This window comes from Protopterus annectens, chromosome 1.part1, assembly GCF_019279795.1.
Source record: "Protopterus annectens isolate FY-2018-M chromosome 1.part1, PAN1.0, whole genome shotgun sequence".
NCBI classification, from domain to species: domain Eukaryota; kingdom Metazoa; phylum Chordata; order Ceratodontiformes; family Protopteridae; genus Protopterus; species Protopterus annectens.
The window spans coordinates 188,994,967-189,014,638 of NC_056726.1; positions in this window are offsets into that span (position 1 = coordinate 188,994,967).

Sequence of the window (19,672 nt, forward strand, 5' to 3'; positions counted from 1 at the left end):
TTAATGCACACGCTCCTGATGTTAACAGTGATAAGTTTTAGTTTTTCTGTCTGTGTAGTAGGAATGGGACCTAGGTTGGGTGAATATCCCCACACAAGTTTAAGGCTGTGAAAGGATGTCTAGTTGTTTTAGATGTTGTCATCTGGGTATTTGTATCAGTTTTAGGTTGTAGTGGTTAGACGTGAGGACTTTAGGGTGAGACTAGAAGAAGATCGGTATAGAGATTAGTGTTGGGGTTATTTGCGAGAAGCTTGTGCTGGAGGGATTGAGTGGTGATGAGGTAATAGTTGACTAATGCTTTTGTAGTGTTGCTGGAGGAGTTGTTAGGGTAGAAAGGAGATGAAGGAAGAGAGTGAGAGGCATGAGTAAAACAGCGTGATTGGTGTAGTGAGACAGCTTAAATGGAAGGAAAGGGAGGATCGGGACTGTTAGAAGTGAAGCAGTTATAGGAGGTAGAGGATAAGTGAAAATACTGTGGGATAGTAATGTAGAAAAGGGGAGCTGTGGTTAGAGTAATATGGGTGAGGTGTGGGACGGGATGTTGTGTAGTAGACTGATTGAAGTGTAGTTGGAATTGGAGGGAGTTTGCAGGAGGTGGAGCTAAAGGAAGTATAAGTTTATAAAAGAAGAGTGGTAGGTTGTCCTAGTATTTTCTCTGGGATGTAAGAAACAGAGGGGTATGAAAGGCTAGAGTATAACGATTTAGTCAAAATAAGAAAAATAAGGATTTATTTGGTACTTGGGAATGGGGCTAGAAATTAAACAGAGATAAGGAAGGAGAAAAGAAGAAACAGAAGTGTATGTATAGAAGTAATAAGGTGATCTGGGGAGGGCTTTGAGCATACAAATGTCAACCTTTATAGTGTCACACTGATGGTGCCTCCAGTGTGCATCTGTAATAAATGTGCAGATTTTCTTTTGGAAGGTCTGTAGTCTTTCTGAGTTATCAGAAGTAGCACTGAATACAGACAGGGCAGCCCCTCCCCAGTGTATTTCTTGCTTTGTCTGCATATTGCACACACTGTAGTGGGTATGCAACATAACACTGACTTTGTTGTCTATACTGTATGTGTAATGTGAAGGTAAGAGAAGGATGCATCTAGTAACTTATAGATTTGAATGCTTTCTAATGAGCTGCCATCAGGGCCAGTAATGCAATATTCTTACTTGTGCAGACTAAGACATTGTTAATTTCCTAAGAGCATAGATTTGAACCTTTCTAGGTTTACTGAAAGGTGTAGCTGATTTAAGTACCTTTTGAAAGATCTGGTCATTAGTGCTGAAGACCAAATGACCATGTCATAAGCATAAACATATTCTTATTATGAATGGGAAGGCTGCAGGCATTAATGCAGAGTAAGGAGAACAATGGCCCAAGCATTGAGCCTTGGGTTCACTACAGATACCGAAGGCCTATGTGATCAAAAACACTGTCTCAAATCCAGGGAGTTGAGCTCCTTGTAACTCATGTGGGTTGCTACTTATACTCATACTTTTGAGTTCAGGCAACTGGACATTAGGAGGTAGCAGGAAGGGGATTTTAAGCTTAGGAATTGGGAAGATGATTTAGACTAAGGGGGTGGGTTGAAAAATTTTAGGGTTAGTGAACAGGAGGGAGATTTTATGGACAGGGAGCTGGAAAGGAGTTTGAGGTTTAAAGAGTGTGTGGGGGATTTTAGGGTTAGACGGTGATCAGGGACTTTAGGTTTATGCAGCAACTAGGTAATACAGGTTTAGGGAGGAGGAGAAATGGAGGTTAAGAGTACGGGATCAAGGAGTTAGGTTGGGAAGCGGGTGAGAGTTTTAACACTGAAGTTTGCCCTCTGGTAGGACAGCTTTATGGGGAGGGTTTTGTAGAAATAGAAAATCATGTAATGGCAGTTTGAGCACTTGCTTCTTCAGGCACGTGGCAGTTAGCATGTGTGTCACAAGCTACTGGCATATGCCCACCTGCAGTATGACCCCTGAGCCTTGAGGAACTCCAGATAATCTTAAGTGAAAGCAAGATTTCCAGTACTTTGCAGCTTCATGGAAGTGACTTTTTATGGAGAGAGTTCTTAAAGCATTGCAGCACTTCAAGTATCCTATACGTGACAGTCTGAAAACTGGTGATAAGGAACTAGATCTCATTCTTTAGAGAACAGCATTTTAAGACACATGAAATTTGCTTTATTATTTTAAACATAATGTAAAATATTTCTAAACTCACACATTTAATATATCAACTTTGCAAAAAACTAATGATGCTTCTCATTGTTGCTATTCATTACACTGATTGAAATTTAAAGCTCCCAGGGCTTGCTTTCTTTTTACTTTGCTTAATAATGACAGTTTATTAAGGATTGTTTCACAACATAACACATGCATCATATTTTCACTTGTTTAAGATAATTATCTGAGCTAAACTTTGTTTGAATTCACAAAATTTGTAATGTACTTTGGTAAAAACAAAAATATAAACCTGACTTCATTTAAATGGTTACAAGTACGTTTTTTTTCCTGTTGCAAAAAGAAGAGCAACTGCCGAAGTAGGATATAACCAAGTGAGAACTAAAAAGATCAGTGACATTTCTGAACATTTTCACAAAAGACTGTCAGAAATCGGTGGAGATCCAAAGAGAAAAAAATGTTTGTTAATTAAAGAGGAAACATTTGAAGCTGAACCTCTTAAATTATGGAAAAGGTTTCTTTAGACATTCCGAAAATGCCAATGCTCGATATGAACACTGATAAACATAAGATAAGCACACATTGGAAGAAGTGTATAGCCAGGTTTCATAATTATGTTACAGCCCTAAGTATTTATAGACATGACAGACTAAAAAAAATTTCTTTACCTCTCACGTAAACAAATATATGAAAAATATAAAGCAGGAACAGATTATAGGTTACAAGACATGATAGAAAAGCTAAATAGTTACACTGAGCCAATGAAAAAATGAAGAATATGAAATATACAAATATAGGAGTGTCAACAAAAAGAAAATGAACCCAGACAGATATATTATACTAGACTGAGGTCACTACTTTGAAGCATCAAATCTATAGATATTTACTGATATTAATAAAGTATTCAAGGCATAGATTATTACAGTTTCCCTACAAATGTTCAAGGTGAAATTGTTTAAGCATCAGTAGCCTCCAGAAAAAGGCAGACAGGCAGCATAACTCCGAAGGTTTTTTCTCATAAGAAATCATTACAGGTGCAATTTCTAATTGTGAATCAGCAATGATTCACTTCTTTAGGGAGATATCTCCCTTCTTCGAGTTGGTATATATAAATTCAGGGGGTGAGGGGGGATTGCAGCCCTGCAAAAAACAAGAAAAAAGGAGTTTTTCACCCTTTTGGCTTTCAGGTATTGTTTTGATGTTGCTTTTTTGGAGCATCAACTTTCAGGAAGTCAGCGTTTCATAACAGAACCTACGTAATACATTCCAGTAGCATTGGAAGGGTATAGACGAAGGTGCGAGATGTAACAGAAATGACCACAGACAAACTGCTAGATAAAGAAGAAGATATAGAAACACAAAGAAGAATTTAATGCAATATAAGCCAAGAAAGAAAGCAGCAATAACGGAACTATACAAATGTCACAGATGTTACAGAAAGAAAAAGTGTTACAAAGCTCAGTGCACATACGCTGGTAGACAGCATCCTCGTAGCAGACAGTGTATAACCCTGGCAGCAAAAGTAGAGGGTAAGAAGCACAGTCACTTTGCAGCAACAAAATCAGATGACAAGACAAAACATAATACTACAGGGTAAAGAAACAGACTGGTCCAGTGAGGAAAAGCATCAAAAATACTGCATAAAGCTGTGGTGAATGGACAGATAGTGAAGATAATAACAGTACGTATGGCACAGCAGGTATTTAAGCTTACTGAAAACACTCCCCATCCAACCCAATTCCATATTCATGGACTACATTAATCACCCCACTACTCACTGGGAATCATATATGACACCAAATGTTCAGACACAGAGATTCCAGGATTCTGTAAACAAAAACACTCTGGACCAGATTGTTAATGCACCAACCAGGGATGCAAACATACTGGATCTGGTACCCACTAATATAGGAGAGTGCTGCACACCCCTAGTATAATGTCCTCTGTGGTAATGTTAAACTATAAAATGATCTCCTTTGAAGTAAACATAAAACCTGAAACCCCCAGCTAACGCTGGAATGTTCAGGAACTAATGTAAGGCTAAGTTCCTTACTATTAAGTGATAACCTAGCAACATTTCAAGGCCACCTAAACCCTGAGAGCACTGCTGCCTATTGCTCACTGAAACCCTATAGAAGCATGTTAATAGCTCCAAAGAGGCAGCACTGAACTAAAAGAAAAAGCCACCTTGCTGGAATCACATCATCAATAAGCTGTATAACAGACGGAAGAAAATCATGGCAAAATTAGGAGCTGTAACACCCAGCAGGATAAAAGTGCTTTCATCAAACAAACAAATAGCTTAGAGGGCAAATAAAATCTATCAAAGCTAAATTTAAGGTAAACTTGTCCTCCCTGGCCAAGGACAACCACAAGACATTCTTTAGCTATGTCGGCAACTTCAAAAGCAATCCATAATTGTGAGCAGAACTCATTGATAATAGAGCCACCTTAACTGAGCCAGAGGATATAGCAAACCTATTGTCAGATAAATTCATCTCTCACTTTACCCCTCTCTCCCCCCTTCTCCGTTATCCTGTCAGGAAATACCATTCTGTCTTCTAAATAGTATGAAACATGACCTATCAGGTCCACTAGAATCACTATTTAACATCAGCCCCCAGACAGGTGTCATGCCTCAGGAATGCAGAACAGCAATGATCATCCATTTGCACAAAGGCAGACTATCTACAGACCTTGGAAACTACAGAGTCATTAGTCTCACCAGTCTCATATGTGAAGCAGCCATGGAAAGAATCACCATGGAGATCCACACACTGGATCTAAAACAATTTGGATTCATCAAGGGCAGGTCATGATTACTCAGTCTGGTGGACTTCATTGAGAAGATCACCAAAGCAATGGATGATGGTAAAACAGTTCACACTGCTTTCCTTGACTTCGCCAGGGCATTTGACACAATACCCCACTAGGGCATCATTGGCAAGAGGTTAGGTATAAACCCTTATGCCACCTGATGGATAGCCAGTTGGCTCGCAGACAGGTCCCAGGATGATAGAATTGAGGAGTCCACCTCTACAAAAAGGCTAGTCACTAGCAGAGTCCCCCAGGGATCGGTCCTTGGACCACTCCTTTTTGGCATCTACTTCACTGAAATCAACTTCAAGGGCCTTTGGCTGACCAAATTTGCACTGACTACAAGTAAGGAATAGTCATAATATACACTACCGACATTAATCTTCTCCAAGAAGGGTTGACACAGAGAAATAACTTTGTCAGAGCTATGGACTAAAACTAAACACCAAGAAATGCATAATAGTATCTTTTTGGAAGTCATTCACCCCTGTTAACTATCATATTGACAACACACTCCTAAATGTTGACCCAGTAGTCGCAGACTTGGGGACACATGTAGACAGCCTTTGACCATCACATGTCTACAACAATGAGGAAATCATTATATGTTGTGCAACTTATAAACAAAGGCATGGCATCTAGGTCCAAGGGGGTCATTGCTCCACTGTGTTCAACATTCATCAGACCTGTCACTGAATACAATTCCCCTTGTGGTATGTACCTAACCAGGCACATCCAACAATTGGAATGTCCACAGAGATTCCTCAGTAAAAAAATACAGGGCATAAATAACATGTTCCATGCAGACTACTTCAAAGACTTAACCCTGTATTCTGTCTCCGGTCTCCATCAGGCTACCAAGGGAAGATCTATGTTTGTTATACAAGGCATTGTCAGACCCCACCCTGATGAACTTCCTGCATATCTGCAAAACAAACAGCACCAGAATTATCCATTCTAAAAATGTAAACCTTGCCTGTGATATCAATAGGAATTGCTGGAGAGACAGGTATGTATCCCAGAGACTACTCCTTCTTTGTTACAAACTCTCCATCCATGTGAAGGAGAGTTGCTCCCTAACTCAATTCAAGTGCAATTTGGACAGTTTGATGGGGAAATGGAAATTCATCCCTGGTTTGGCACCTGCAGTATGTCTCTAATGGACATAGACAGCCTGTAAATGGTTCATCTCCCAGGCCCCTGCTTGTAAATGTTTCATCTCCCAGGACTCTGCTTATGCTTACCAAGGGTACCAGAACTTGTCAGAGGTTTGGAATACATGGCTATGCTTAAAAAAGCCCCAGAGGTCATTAGCCTAGTACATACGTATGAACCTATAAAGAGTATACACCTTAAACTAAGAAGATAGTATGAAGAAAGTAAGCATTATAGGAAAAAATACAAAAACAGCAGCTAAAAGTGCTGAGCCAGTATAACAACCTCAATGAGTATAAGGTCAGAAAAAGATCATAATATGTTGAGGTCAAAGGCAGACCTGAAGAAGTCTGATACAAGAATCTATACATGCAGTCAGGTTCAAATAAACAAGTTCAAATGAAGGATTGTTTTGTTGCAGAAATGAAAGTAAGTGAAAATGTGATAAATGTCCTTTTCAGCCTTTTATAAAACAGAGAAGCTAATCTTCAAGGTCATAGGATCATAGGAAGTTACTAGGCTATTGAACCTGAGGCCCTTACAAGTCTAGCCAAGAATTTATCTCGTGTTCCAACAAGTCAGCACCTTGTGCCACTATGCCTGCAGGGACACAGGTGGAATCCCAGGGGTGTATTTTCTGTTACCCATTCAGTTATCTAGGTTGCGCTTAAAAAGGGTTAATGAGGTACTCTGCTTGACGTGGAGAGGGAGTCTATTCCACAAAAGGGGGAGCCTCTGGGATACAAATCTGTCCTGCCAACAAGTCCTATTGATGTCACAGACCAGGTTGAGGTTGCGAGTGTGGGTTACTCAAGTAAAGCTTAACTTGCAGATATGCAGCAGTCCCATAAAAGTGGGGTCTGAGATTGCTTTGTATGCCAGACAAAGGTCACCTCTGAGAAGCTTGTAGGAGAGTAGAGGGACAGGGCTTTTAGCCTATCTCTGTAGGGTAGATGTTTGAAGCCCTGGATTCTCCTTGTGAGGAACCTCTGTGGTCTCTCCAACTGCTGCATGTGCTTTATGAGGTACATGCCGAAAGGGAAATTGTACTCAATAATCAGACTTATAAGGGAAGAATACAGGTATGTTATAACTACTGTTCTTCCAGTAAATCTAGATAACTGCACTGGCAGCCTCAAATTCTCTCATGGTCTAGCTTATCTTTTTTTGGCTAGGATTGAAATTGTCTGCAGACTGATTGCCTAGTAGTTATGAACGTATTAATCCATGAATGTAAGTTCCTCAACAGACACAGCCGTAGATGTGGTACAGATACTGAACAGAGTAGAATGAAAATAAGAGAATGGATAGAGGCTATGTGAACTAATCAGCGAATATAAAGATTAGATTAATTTTATGGGGAATTGAAAGAGCTATTAAGTCAAAATCCGTATAAACCCTGGTGTGATTCCAGTTACTCAGCCTTTCAGGATGATCTTTCCTCTTAAATCAAAGGTTAAAGCAGAACTATATAAACTCTAGAACTGTACATATTGAAAAGAGTATTAGGTCCACTACTGGATTTTGTCCATAATAACATCAGTAAAGCCTAAGAGCTTTTTCTAGACATAAAATAGAACCATACAGATGCAAAAGCAACTATCACTTGTATATTATTGTAAATGAGATCAAAGGAGCTAAGTTGTTCATCTTAAAGTACTTGATGTCATATTGTGTGAAAGTTGCATCATTACTCTGAATAAAACTTACTCTTCAACCATTAACAGATGAATGAGAAGGCACCAGGGACTGGAATCCCTGAACTGTTATTGTCCAAATAACCTGCTGAAAAACACTTTTTAAGTGGTCTTTACAGTGAGACAACCCCCTGAACCCCTAAATATGGGGGCAAGCCCCCACAACCCCAAACTTACATATATCAACTCCATTGTTGCACCAACTCAATGAAGGGAAAATTTCCCCCAAAAAGGTATCACTACCATCATAACTTGGCAAGCTGCAGTTCAGGAAATTGAAGCTTGAGTGGTCAGTCTTCATCCACCAGCAGAGTAATGTAAAATACATATTTTACTAATTTGGACAGCTTGCTTTGTGTTATTTTGGGTGGGTACTATTGTACAGTACCAGCTACTGAGTTACTTCATTATTTTTATTCTATGCCAGCAAAAAGCCAAAAAACATCTGTGTGACAACCTAATGTAGGTACCCATTCACTTCATTGCTACTGTAGATGCATAAATATTGTGAACTCCAGTGATATTTAACCACTTCAAGTTTATATACATGACAAGAGGATATTATAATGTGTAAGCAATCAGCTGCAGCTTTTAAGGTGTAGTACATGGAGTATTCCTAGGCTAATTATAGATGGTAGCTTATGCTTTAGAGCTCTGTGAAGATCTTGCAATTAGCATCAAGTTTAAGCTGAGTTTGAACCCACTCCAACTTGCCATCTGGTGTGCTTGAAGTGCACCAATAAATGTTTTAGGTTACTCAGGTTTGCTAGCAGATTTAGATGCAGCTACTGACGCTGTCATAAAATTAGGATTACTTATTAAAACTTTTAAAATTTGTTCGAACATATTCATATTACTCCTGAAACATTTCCAACGGATAAAACAGCAAAAAGAAGAGCTGAAAGCCACTTTCAGTGAACAGAAATTTAAGAGTGCTTCACTGCACCCTCCGTGTTGGGGGAGACTGCTCGATCATTTATATACCAACTCCACGGTCACTGCAATGTTGTCAGCAGACAAATAGCATTCTGCTTAAAAACACCTTCATTCTGCTGAAAATGTCTACAGAATTTAAAGAATTTCAGCTCTGCTATCAATCTAAGGAATTAGAAATAAAAAGAAATACAGGAAACTGCATTTTATTTGAAAATACATTTCTGGGAAGAATAGCTGAAAGACTAGAACAATGTTTTTGCAAATGAAACAAAATTGAAGACAATAAGGATTCACACATCTCCATGTTTGGAGAGCTGACACCAGTTTAATGAGTGGACCAAGAACCAAAAAGGCAATGAATTCCAAAACCAAGGAAAACAGATGCCAGCCCAAAATGATAAAAAACATTTAATAAACACACATAATAGTTTAAAAACAAACAGTTAAGTGCTTTCATCTGTGAACATCCAGCCTTCATCAGAATCAAAATACAGTTGCAAACAGTTTAAATCCCCTCCATAAAAATCACATGGTCAAGAATATCGAATAGTTGAAATACAAACTCCCCATTAAAAGAATGAATACATACAGTGTCTTGCAAATGCAAAATTATAATCCATTTTCATGTTCCTCTAAAACTGTGTTCAACAAAATTAAACAATATGCGATTTAAGTCTTAAAACACTACCTATAGAGATTTGTTCATCCAGCCCTGGCTGGGCAGTGGCATTTAATTTGAGTTGCCAATGCAACTCACGTTCTTCTATAAGATCTTCTCAGAGCCTGCCCCTTGGACTTTAACAATATGATCCAATCCAAAGAACAAAAAATAGTGTTCAGGACATTTTATAATATGTTTTACTAAGGAATTTTTAACATTTTTCTTTCGCATATCCAAGTGATGATCGTATATACGGTCTTTCAACCTTCTCTGGGTTTTACCCACATAATAACTGTCACATTGCTGACACAAAGCCAGGTATATAACCACCTGTGTCTTACAACTCCAATAAAAGTGGATTTTCCTTTGACTTTATTATCTTCCACTAATGTTGCAACTAATATATACTTACATTAACTACAAAAACTACACTTTGCCATGCCCTGCTTTCTATTACTTATAGACAGGCTAAAATTGTTGTCAAACTCCAACATGTTTTTTATATATCTACCTTTACTGTAAACCACCTGTGTGTTCTTCCCAAGCTTCTCAACTAAACCATCAAAACAGGAAAAAAAAACTATTTTTACAAAGTACTATGTTTCAAAAATCTATGAAATAATGCACAGTGAAGGACAATTTGTGATCCTTTTCCACTTTTGGGAGCTAAAAAATAAATCTTTAACTGTGTTAAAAGAAGACTTAAGCAGTAGTAATACTGTGCCATTATTCCTTTTATTTGCTATACTTGCCTGAACATCATTAACCAAACTTACTGGATAATCTTGTGCAAATATATCGGCAGTATGTTACTTTCAAGGTTAAACTGGTCATCCTCAGAAACCATTCCGGCCAGGCATATGTATTGCCCTTTCACAATACCTCTTTTTTGATGTTCAGGATGGAGCTAAAGAATTGCTGTTCCCTAGTTCATTTACTAGAGCAAGGTAAGATGAAGTGGGTGAGTGGTCTCCCTTCTTGGTCAGGTTTCAAAAATAGACTGACCCGAGACTTCTGTCTCATCTAGTATTAAAGCATTGTTTCAGTGGTGGATTACAGAATGATATCACATACATCTGGTCATCTGACTCTGATTCCCACACTATCTCCTTTGCTAAAAACTGAACCAGAATTTAACATATATGTGTTAGCATGCACACAGATAGAGTTTTGCTGAGATTTGTTATAGCATCTGGAAGCTATAAAACCATTTCAAAACTTCCATCCCTACAGGATAGCAATTAGTTCACTCTTAAGCATAATACAATAGGATTCCTAGTCCTAGTTTTCATAGACATTTCATCTCTGTCTGCAATCAGAACTGTAAGATACAATCTCTATGGCCTGAACCAGGTAATTTAATTTCAGACTATTTTTCAAAGTTATCTGAACTGAGATTAACCTCTTCCAGTACCTTTATTACAATATATTCATTTCAACAGTTACAATACAGTATGACATATAGGTGTATTTCTTTTCTGTCCAGCAGGACCCATTGTTGGTACATTCTGAACACAAGCAGCTGTACAAATCAGTTTGTTACAAAAATGATATATAATTCTTTATAAAACTCCAGCTAGCTATGCTGGCATATGTTACACATCCACTGCCCTACTTCTCCTGATATAGCTGGCAATACCTGACATCATCACATATGTACTAACATTTCTCCCCTTCTTTGTACTCCTCATCCTTCACATTTTCCAATTTGATGATGTAAAGCATCACCCAAACCATAATACTTATTTACGATTGGACAATGGCTATAAGTTTTCAGATGAACAGATACTTTTTTACTTGCTAGCAGCCTTTTTTCTGTATCTTCATGACGTGAACAACCTTTACACAGATGTTTCAAAAGTATAGTGTTATTTGCAATGAAAACATGCCTACAGTATGTCTTGATGGAACAAAAATACAATCTAAATACTGTAAATAATCATCAGTAATACATTCAGTAATATGAATATTTTCACATTTCCTTATCCATTATATAGATTATTATATAGTTTATTAAAATCTTACTACACCAGAGAAAAGGTTGATTAACCATGCCCATTGGGAACTATTAGATTCTTTGCTGTGTGAATATTCAGTAATTTTCTGAATTATTTCTAGGTGATTATGGATGCCACCAGTATGATCAGAAATAAAAGAACAGCACTCTGTTTGAATGAACACAAACGTGCCCTCTTATGCGAGGGTAAAGTTAAGTGCTATGCAGTTCTGTAACTCCACACTGTGCATTGTAGTTCTTGGGTTATCAAATTAATAGACTCAAATGGGGAATGACTTAATATTTCCAAGAGATTAGATAATTTCCTAAGTTCCCAAATGGATTTCACTGCCCCATAAACAGACATAATGCCTGCTTCAGAAATGATGCCATCAACAAGCCCTTTAAAATCAGTTTTTTGTACATCATTATGATATACAGAGGAGGTAACTATTTTACCAGTTAGGTTAGGAATGTCTTTAGTGCCTCTCTTGCAACAAGCATTATGAATCGTTCCTTCTGGTAAAGCTGCTGAATGTTGAATAACTAGAATAACACAACCTATATAATAACAACCAGTCCAGTCTATAGGTAGCCAGGTATTTGCTTGATTTCCACAAATGTAGCAATATTTATGCAGTGCTGCCCTTCCCTCCAGCCCCATCATAAATGTTCCAAGTAAAATTGCAAGTACTAACTCCGACAAAAAGTGTTCCATTTTTATGACACCAAGCATATTCTTTAGCAGTCATTGCTAGATGAAGTGGCATTGTGGTAAAAAAGGTAAAAACATGTTTATTTTTCCATTTTTCCATTTTTTAACAAGAAAAATAAGGCAAAATGCAGTATGAAGCTCAGAATCAGTCAGTGGTATGGGAATCAATACAATAACCCATTCATGAGGAATATGCACACAAACCCACACAAACTCAGCAGCTGCTAATGTTGAGAGTCTGGGCATAAGTATGCAAGGCAACAGAAAAAGTATTACATTTGGGATACCATTCAGGTACTCTTGGTTCAGTTCTAACCAGATTTCAATCTCTAGTTTTAGCAAAGCATGTATGTCTATTAAGAAAGGTTTCAGTACTTGCAAATCCAGTGGCTGCAGGTGGAAACAAACAGACAAGACAAAATAATGATGAAAAGCATGGTAATTGTAGTGATGACTGGTCCCCAGGAAAAACAAGCATGTTGGGCTGGAGTGGGCTGCAAAGAGGATGTTGGGTGGGTTGTTCATTGTACAAATGAAATTGATCACCGAAAAGTCGTTGACCAAGGGCCTTAATTGCAGATGGGTCTGAAAGGGAATGTTGTCTGGATAAGGCACTGTCCAAATTGGTGTCCAAAAGGCAGGATGAATCAGTAATATTGGAATCGGAAGCAAGAAAAATGTTGTCAGACTTGAAGAAGAACCAATGGAAGTTGAATCAGATCAGGATGAGGTACAAGAATCACAATGTTTAATTTCCTGGTCAGGCAACAATGGCAACTTAAAAGTATTGCGTTCCGGATGCAAGCTGAATGGCAGATGAGGAATCTGATTGGATGGTGAACAATTCACAGGTGGTTCTAGATTTGGCTTGGATGACAAAACATCATGGGCTGTCACTTCCTGTTGCAATGATGTCTCTGATTTGTTGTCGGGTTTTGCTGTTGTTAGGTTCTGCTGGTTCACGTGGTCTGATGTCTGATTTTGTGGTTATACTCATCACAAGGGATAGGTTTTTTTGACAAACAACACATGCATCCTGGTTGGGAGTCCCTCACAATGAATGGCAGTAGCAGTTGTGAACAAAACCAAGTATGGTCCTTTCCATCTGAGGTCTGAGGCTAATTGAGTTTCTTCAGGAATGTACTTTGATATAAATATGATCTCTGGGACACAAGTCATAGTGATTCTGCTCTGTGGGTCATTAGTTTGCATGCAGAGTGGCACTATGGTATTTCTGCAAAAGAGAGCACAAAGATTTACAATAGGAAGGCATGCTCTCATCAATATCTTGCAATCTTAATTCTTAGGGAGAGGGTGGTAGGCATTCTCATAGGTCTGCCTATGAGGATTTCAAGAGAGCACAATTTTCTAGGGGCAATGACTGCAGTTCTAACACTAAATAAAACTGTAGGCAATGCTTCTGGCAGTTTAAGACCAGTTTCCTCACACACTTTAGCTAGTCTAAGCTTAATAATCTTCTTCTTTTGGCTTTTTCCCAGTTAGGGGTCGCCACAGTGAATCACCTATCCGCTCAAGATTGGCAGTGGAGTTTTACGGTGTTGACTTGCCACACACACGCACGCACTCACACCTAGGGCCAATTTAGAGTGTCCAATTCACCTAATAAGCTTAATAGTCTGATTAGCTCTCTCTACTATCCCAGAAGACTATGCTCTATAGGGACAATGTAAATGTAAATTTAACATTTAAAGCTCTACAAAGCTGCTGTATTATTTGACTAGAAAAATTAGATCCTTAATCAGATTGGATAATAAAAGCAACACCAAATCTAGGGATCAATTCTGTGAGTAAGTTCTTTGCTACTATGTGTGAATCCAATGGATATCATTCTACCCATCCAGAAAAAAATATCAACTACTACAAGAGTGTACCTAAATTTCTGCACTTGAGGGAGTTCAATAAAGTCTCACTGAAGGGATCAGAAGGGTTCCCAAAGTTTTTTCAATGACCGAACAGGTGCAGGTACTGATTTAGACACATTATGTTCCAAGCACATTGCACAAGTATTTAAAAAATATTCTGAGCAACTTCTGAAAGATAAGGGGCATATCAGTCAGTGGAAATTTATTTTATTAATACATTTCTGCTTAGAAGAAAAGGCAAGTGATAGGATTTAACCAACTGATTTAGAAAATTAGGCTACTAGTCGGCTATCCAGAAGGCACCACAAAAGGTCCAGAGAGCGACTACATCTTTTGCTTATCCACTGCCTTCTCTCAGAATCCTCTGTCTGGTCTTGAAAACACAATAACTTCTCTAAAGAAAGTTGTTTTGTTCATTTAATTGCTTCAAAAATATAGCCTGAATAGGATTAGACAATACACCCTGTCCTGTCGCCATATCTGCAGAAGTGTTACCCTCAGTTACAAAAGATTCATCATTTTTCTGTGCAGCACGTTTCACTGCAGCTATCTCTCCTGGAAATAATAAAGCATCTAACAGTTCATTAACAAAAACAGCGTAAGTGTTCCTGCCGATGTTCAATAACTTCTTCTTTCCAAAGTGTACCAAAATCATGAACAGCACCGTATGCAGAGCGTGAATCAGTAAATATGGTCAATGACTGCTCTTTGCCAATTTTACATGCTTCATTTATAGCTACTAGTTCAGCTACTTGAGCAGATATGTTTCCATTTAATTGTTCAGTTAATAAAATATTGTCTTGCATGCAAATGGAAGAGGCTGCTACAAGTTCACCATCATGTATAAAATGAAAAAAACAGGACCAAAGAGTACTATCTGATGCCAAAAACAACTGTAGAAAGAATCAAAATAAGAATAATGGCATCAAATATCCAGGCATCGTAAAAAAACACTTTATTGTAAGAAAAAAGTAAGCGCTTTCACAAACATATAGATCGCTAACGATCTATATGTTCGTGAAAGCGCTTACTTTTTTCTTACAATAAAGTGTTTTTTTACCTGAAGCCTGGATATTTGAAGTTTACCATCATCTCTTCGAACACAGGAGCCATCTGCAAATAGAATGAGATATGAATTCTGCAAAGGAACTTCTTTGTAATCTAATCTAGGAGGAAGCACAGTGTTAGTAACAACTACACAATCATAGCATTTAAGAAGCAAGGTTAAGTGATGGACATTGAGCAATCTGTAAAGAAGGATTAATAAGTAAAGACAAGTCATATATAGGCAATCTTGCTGCAGATAAATATTGCATTTTAGTTTTCAGTAACAGAGCTTTTACAGAATGTGGAACTGCCTTGTAAGTCTCATGCCCAAGAGTTAGTGCAGTTGCCATTTGACAATGAATACCATTGCAACCACTGCCCTAAGGCAATGTGGAGGCTGCAGCTACAGGATCAAGATTTGTACTGAAATAAGCAATAGGTTTAAAACCATTATTTCTACATTGTGCTAACAACCCTAATGCTGCCTTTTTCTTTCACTACAAAATAAAAAAAATCTATATGAATAATCTTGTAACTCAAGTGCAGGAGGATTTAAAAGCAATGCTTTCAATTGTATAAAAGCTTGTTCATGAGAATCCTGCCAGGTAAAGGCTCAGGGATATCTTCCTTTAACAATTCAGCCCAGAAATTAGTTTATTGCCATTTTGGGCTAAATATCTATCTCTTTCATTTCCCTGCTATACAACCCACATTTGCGAGGTTTTTGTGCTAGTATTCAGCTCAACAAGCTCCTTCCTGGTGCCCTGCAGAGTTCTACAGCAGCAGAGAGACAAAAGAGAGACTTTGGAGTGATTAAGGATCATTTCTCTGCATTTTCTTGCTGCCTTTAGCCAATTTCATCTAAAACGTCAATTTTCTAGAGTTTCTGTGATTTAAAAAGCTTGTTTCAGCTACATATTGTACTTATTTTACTGCCTGCGCTTTAACAAAGTCATTTTTGTGTTTAAATCACCTGTTTAACTGTTGTAGGCTGCACACTAGAGTGTGATAGCCATTTATGTGCATTTAAAGTGTTTTTCTGGTTGTATCTGCTTTATTTTTAAAAAAAAAACAAAAAGAATACTTGTTTTCCTGCCTTTCTAAGCTAGTATAGTCCAGTTTTCAGGTTAGTGCTGAATTCAGGACTGTATTACAAGTTTCTGTGTATGCCCATACCTTACTTGGATAGAAGGAAGTTTCTCTATTCAATGTGAGAGAGAGAGCTTTGAGCAGCCTATCTGACCCTGGAGGAGTGGTTTCAGCCCAGAAATTAGTAGTTTATTGGCCATTTTGGGCTCATTTCTATCTCTTTCATTTCCCTGCTATAAAACCCGCATTTGCATGGTTTTGCGTGCCGGGCAGCGCCGGTTAGCTACAGTATAACTATTCCTGGCTCCACAAAGTCTACTCTTCAATTTTTCCCTTGGAACTAGACAAACTTTCAACTTAAGCACTCAAACCATTAACTTCTCATCCCGGAACTTGCTCAAAACTCATAGCAAGCACTAATAAACCTTAGCACTAGACCCCCTATACTGTAGAGAAGGACAAGGCTTTCTATTCGACCTTACCAGCCAATCAGTAAAACAGTTCACTGTACCTATCCAGGCATATCGAAAGGCAGTTTCAGGTGTACTCTCCGGTCCAACTGGTGAATCTGGGCATTTGGAGTCAATGTTACAATTGACTCATGTACACAGACAAGCCTCTCCTACTTCCATCAAACACTAATACATGCAAGAGATGCAATTATACAGCCAAACTGGAGGCTAAGCTGTCTCAACCCAAGACTGGACCAGGCAGTGAAGAGGAGAAGGGAATTACTTGCATCACACCACCAGTCTCACATAGACCTATGAAACCAGCACCGGCAAAAAACATACATAAATACATGAAAACATACTTGGAGGCTCTAAATATAAATCTGCAAAAGCAACAGAGACCTCCAAAGCAGACATCCAAGCAACTTCCACTCCCCAACACAAACCATGAAACACATACTTCACAAAACAAGTGTGCCATGCAATCACAGCCCTTAAGGCAAAATAACATACCCAACACACTAGTAATAGGTGACTCTATAGTCAGGCACACTGACATCCCACTCACTAGGCTGAACAAGTAGGTTACTGTTAGCTGCCTGTCAGGTGCCAGGATCCGCCACATAACACAAGCACTCAGGTTACTCCAGAACAAATACAAATATGATTCTGTCATTATCCATGTTGGTGTGAATGACCTGAGCTGTACCTCACTGGACTACATGAAAAGAGACACGGAAGAGCTCTCTGATCACAAAGCCCAGGCCGGTATGACCCTGACCCTGATTAGTATCCTGCCCTCACCAAGAATGATACCACGGTATAGAGAAATAATTATCAATTTCATCAATTGGCTAAGCTTCTGGTGTCATTCAAAGGGGATCTAGTGTCTGTCAGCCTGGGATGACATGCTTAACAAGCCACACTGCTTCGCTAGAGATGGCTTGCACCTGTCACACTTAGGCTTTCGAATACTGGCCAAGGCCTTTTTTAGGCAAGGCTCAAAAGACAAACACACCACCATAAATAGCACAAGTAACAAAAAACTGAGGGTAATGCTATTCAGTGCCAGAAGTCTAAACCTCAAAATGCATGCACTCGAGGCACTCCTCAGTATGGAGAAAATCAATATTTATTTATTTATTTTATTTTACATTTGTAGACCGGGCTAGTCTAGCTGGATATATTTCCATTTTCAGTAGAGGCCCGGGGAGAAAAGCTCCACATAGAACATAACAATGAGACATATTATTAATAAACACAAAGAATAAAAGTAAGACAAAATTAGTAATAAAACAAATACAAATTGATAATAATAAACTTGGTGATAAAATTCACAAAAAGTAAGGCACACCATCATTAAAAGTCCTGACTAGAGATAGGACAGTTTCAAGGGCTTCTTAATAATTACAAACAGGCTATGCCATATGGCTCCTACTACAATAAGAAATAAAATAAAAAGTGGGAGGAGAAGAAGGAGGAAAAAAGTAATGTGAGAAGATAGGGAAGAGGTAGAAGTCAAGAGATGAGAGAAAAAGAAAGACAAACTTGAGGATATGGGAGAGGTAAGAGAAATAGGTCAGAACATAGAGTGACTTCAAGGGAAAGGAAAGGTATATGCTAGATATAAAGCACAATGTGAGGTTAAAGGTCAGGAGAGGGTGGGGAGAGAATTTAGTCAGGTGTACTACATGAGCAAAGCCAGTGATTTTGGAAGTACAGTTTGATTTGTTGTTTGAAGAGGGGTAGGGATGTGATTAGTGTTATATCCCTAGGTAGTAAATTCCATACTCGGCCTGTGGTATTATTGAATAGTGAGTCACCAGCTAAGTTGTGAGCTTTTATGGGTTTGGTCAAGAGTTTAGAAGAGGAGCGAAGGGAGGTAAGATTGTTATAACGGGGTAAAAGCTGTGAAAGAATAGGGGTGTTATCAGGTTGGTACAAAATTTTGTGGGCAATAGAGAGTTGTGTGAGTGTAAGATAGTTTTGTAGTTCTAGCCAGCCTAGAAGTTTCAAATTAAGGCAGTGATGGGTTCTGAAGGGGTTGCCAGTGGCGAAGCGGGCAATGTTATTGTAGCAAGTTGCTAGTTTGTTTAGGTTAGATTTCTTGAGGTTCGTGAAGATAGGAGAGGCATAAAAGAGAGTGGATATAAGATGGGAGTGGGCAATAGTAGCTCTAGCTGATGGGGTGAGAAATGGTTTGATCCGGTATAAGGAACCCATTTTTCTGTTTACAGATTTGATGGTGTTGTTGATGTGTTGATCAAAAGAGAGATTGTTATCAATGGTTATTCCAAGCAGTTTAGTTGTAGAGTCTGAAGAGATGACAGTATCGTTGTTAGACAGGATGGTAAAATGTAGTGGGGAGGTACGAGTGGTGGGGGTGAAGAGGAGAAGTTTAGTTTTTTTAGCATTAAGGAGGAGGTATCATCTAGTAAACCATGTTTCTACTGTGTTGAAGATAGTTTGGGTTAGTGTGATTAGGTCAGAAGATGAGGTTGCTGAACAAATAATTGTGGAGTCGTCAGAGTATTGAATGCAGGTGGCTTGCAGAATAACAGAGTGGAGATCATTAATAAAGAGGGAGAAGAGAAGTGGGCCAAGAATAGAGCCCTGAGGGACTCCAATAGAAATGGGCAATAAGGAGGAGATGTGGTTGTCCCAAAGAACGGCTTGTTGTCTGTTGCAGAGATATGAACTAAACCATTTTATGGAAAGTTTGTCAAATGAGAGGGATTCCAGAATATTAATTAAAGAAGAGTGGTTAACCATGTCAAAAGCTTTTGAAAGGTCGATGAATAGTGCGGAAGAGAAAAGGTTATTATTGTGATTGCTGTTGATAGTATCAACAAAGGAAAGGAGGGCAGTGGTGGTGCTATGGTGGGGTCTAAAACCATGTTGACAGTTAGCTATAATATTGTGTAGGGAGAGATATTGAACAAGTTGTTGATGAATACACTTCTCCATAATCTTTGCTAAAGGTGAGAGAAGTGCAATTGGTCTGAAGTTAGAATAGTCGATAGAGTTACCGCCTTTGTGTAGTGGGATAATATGA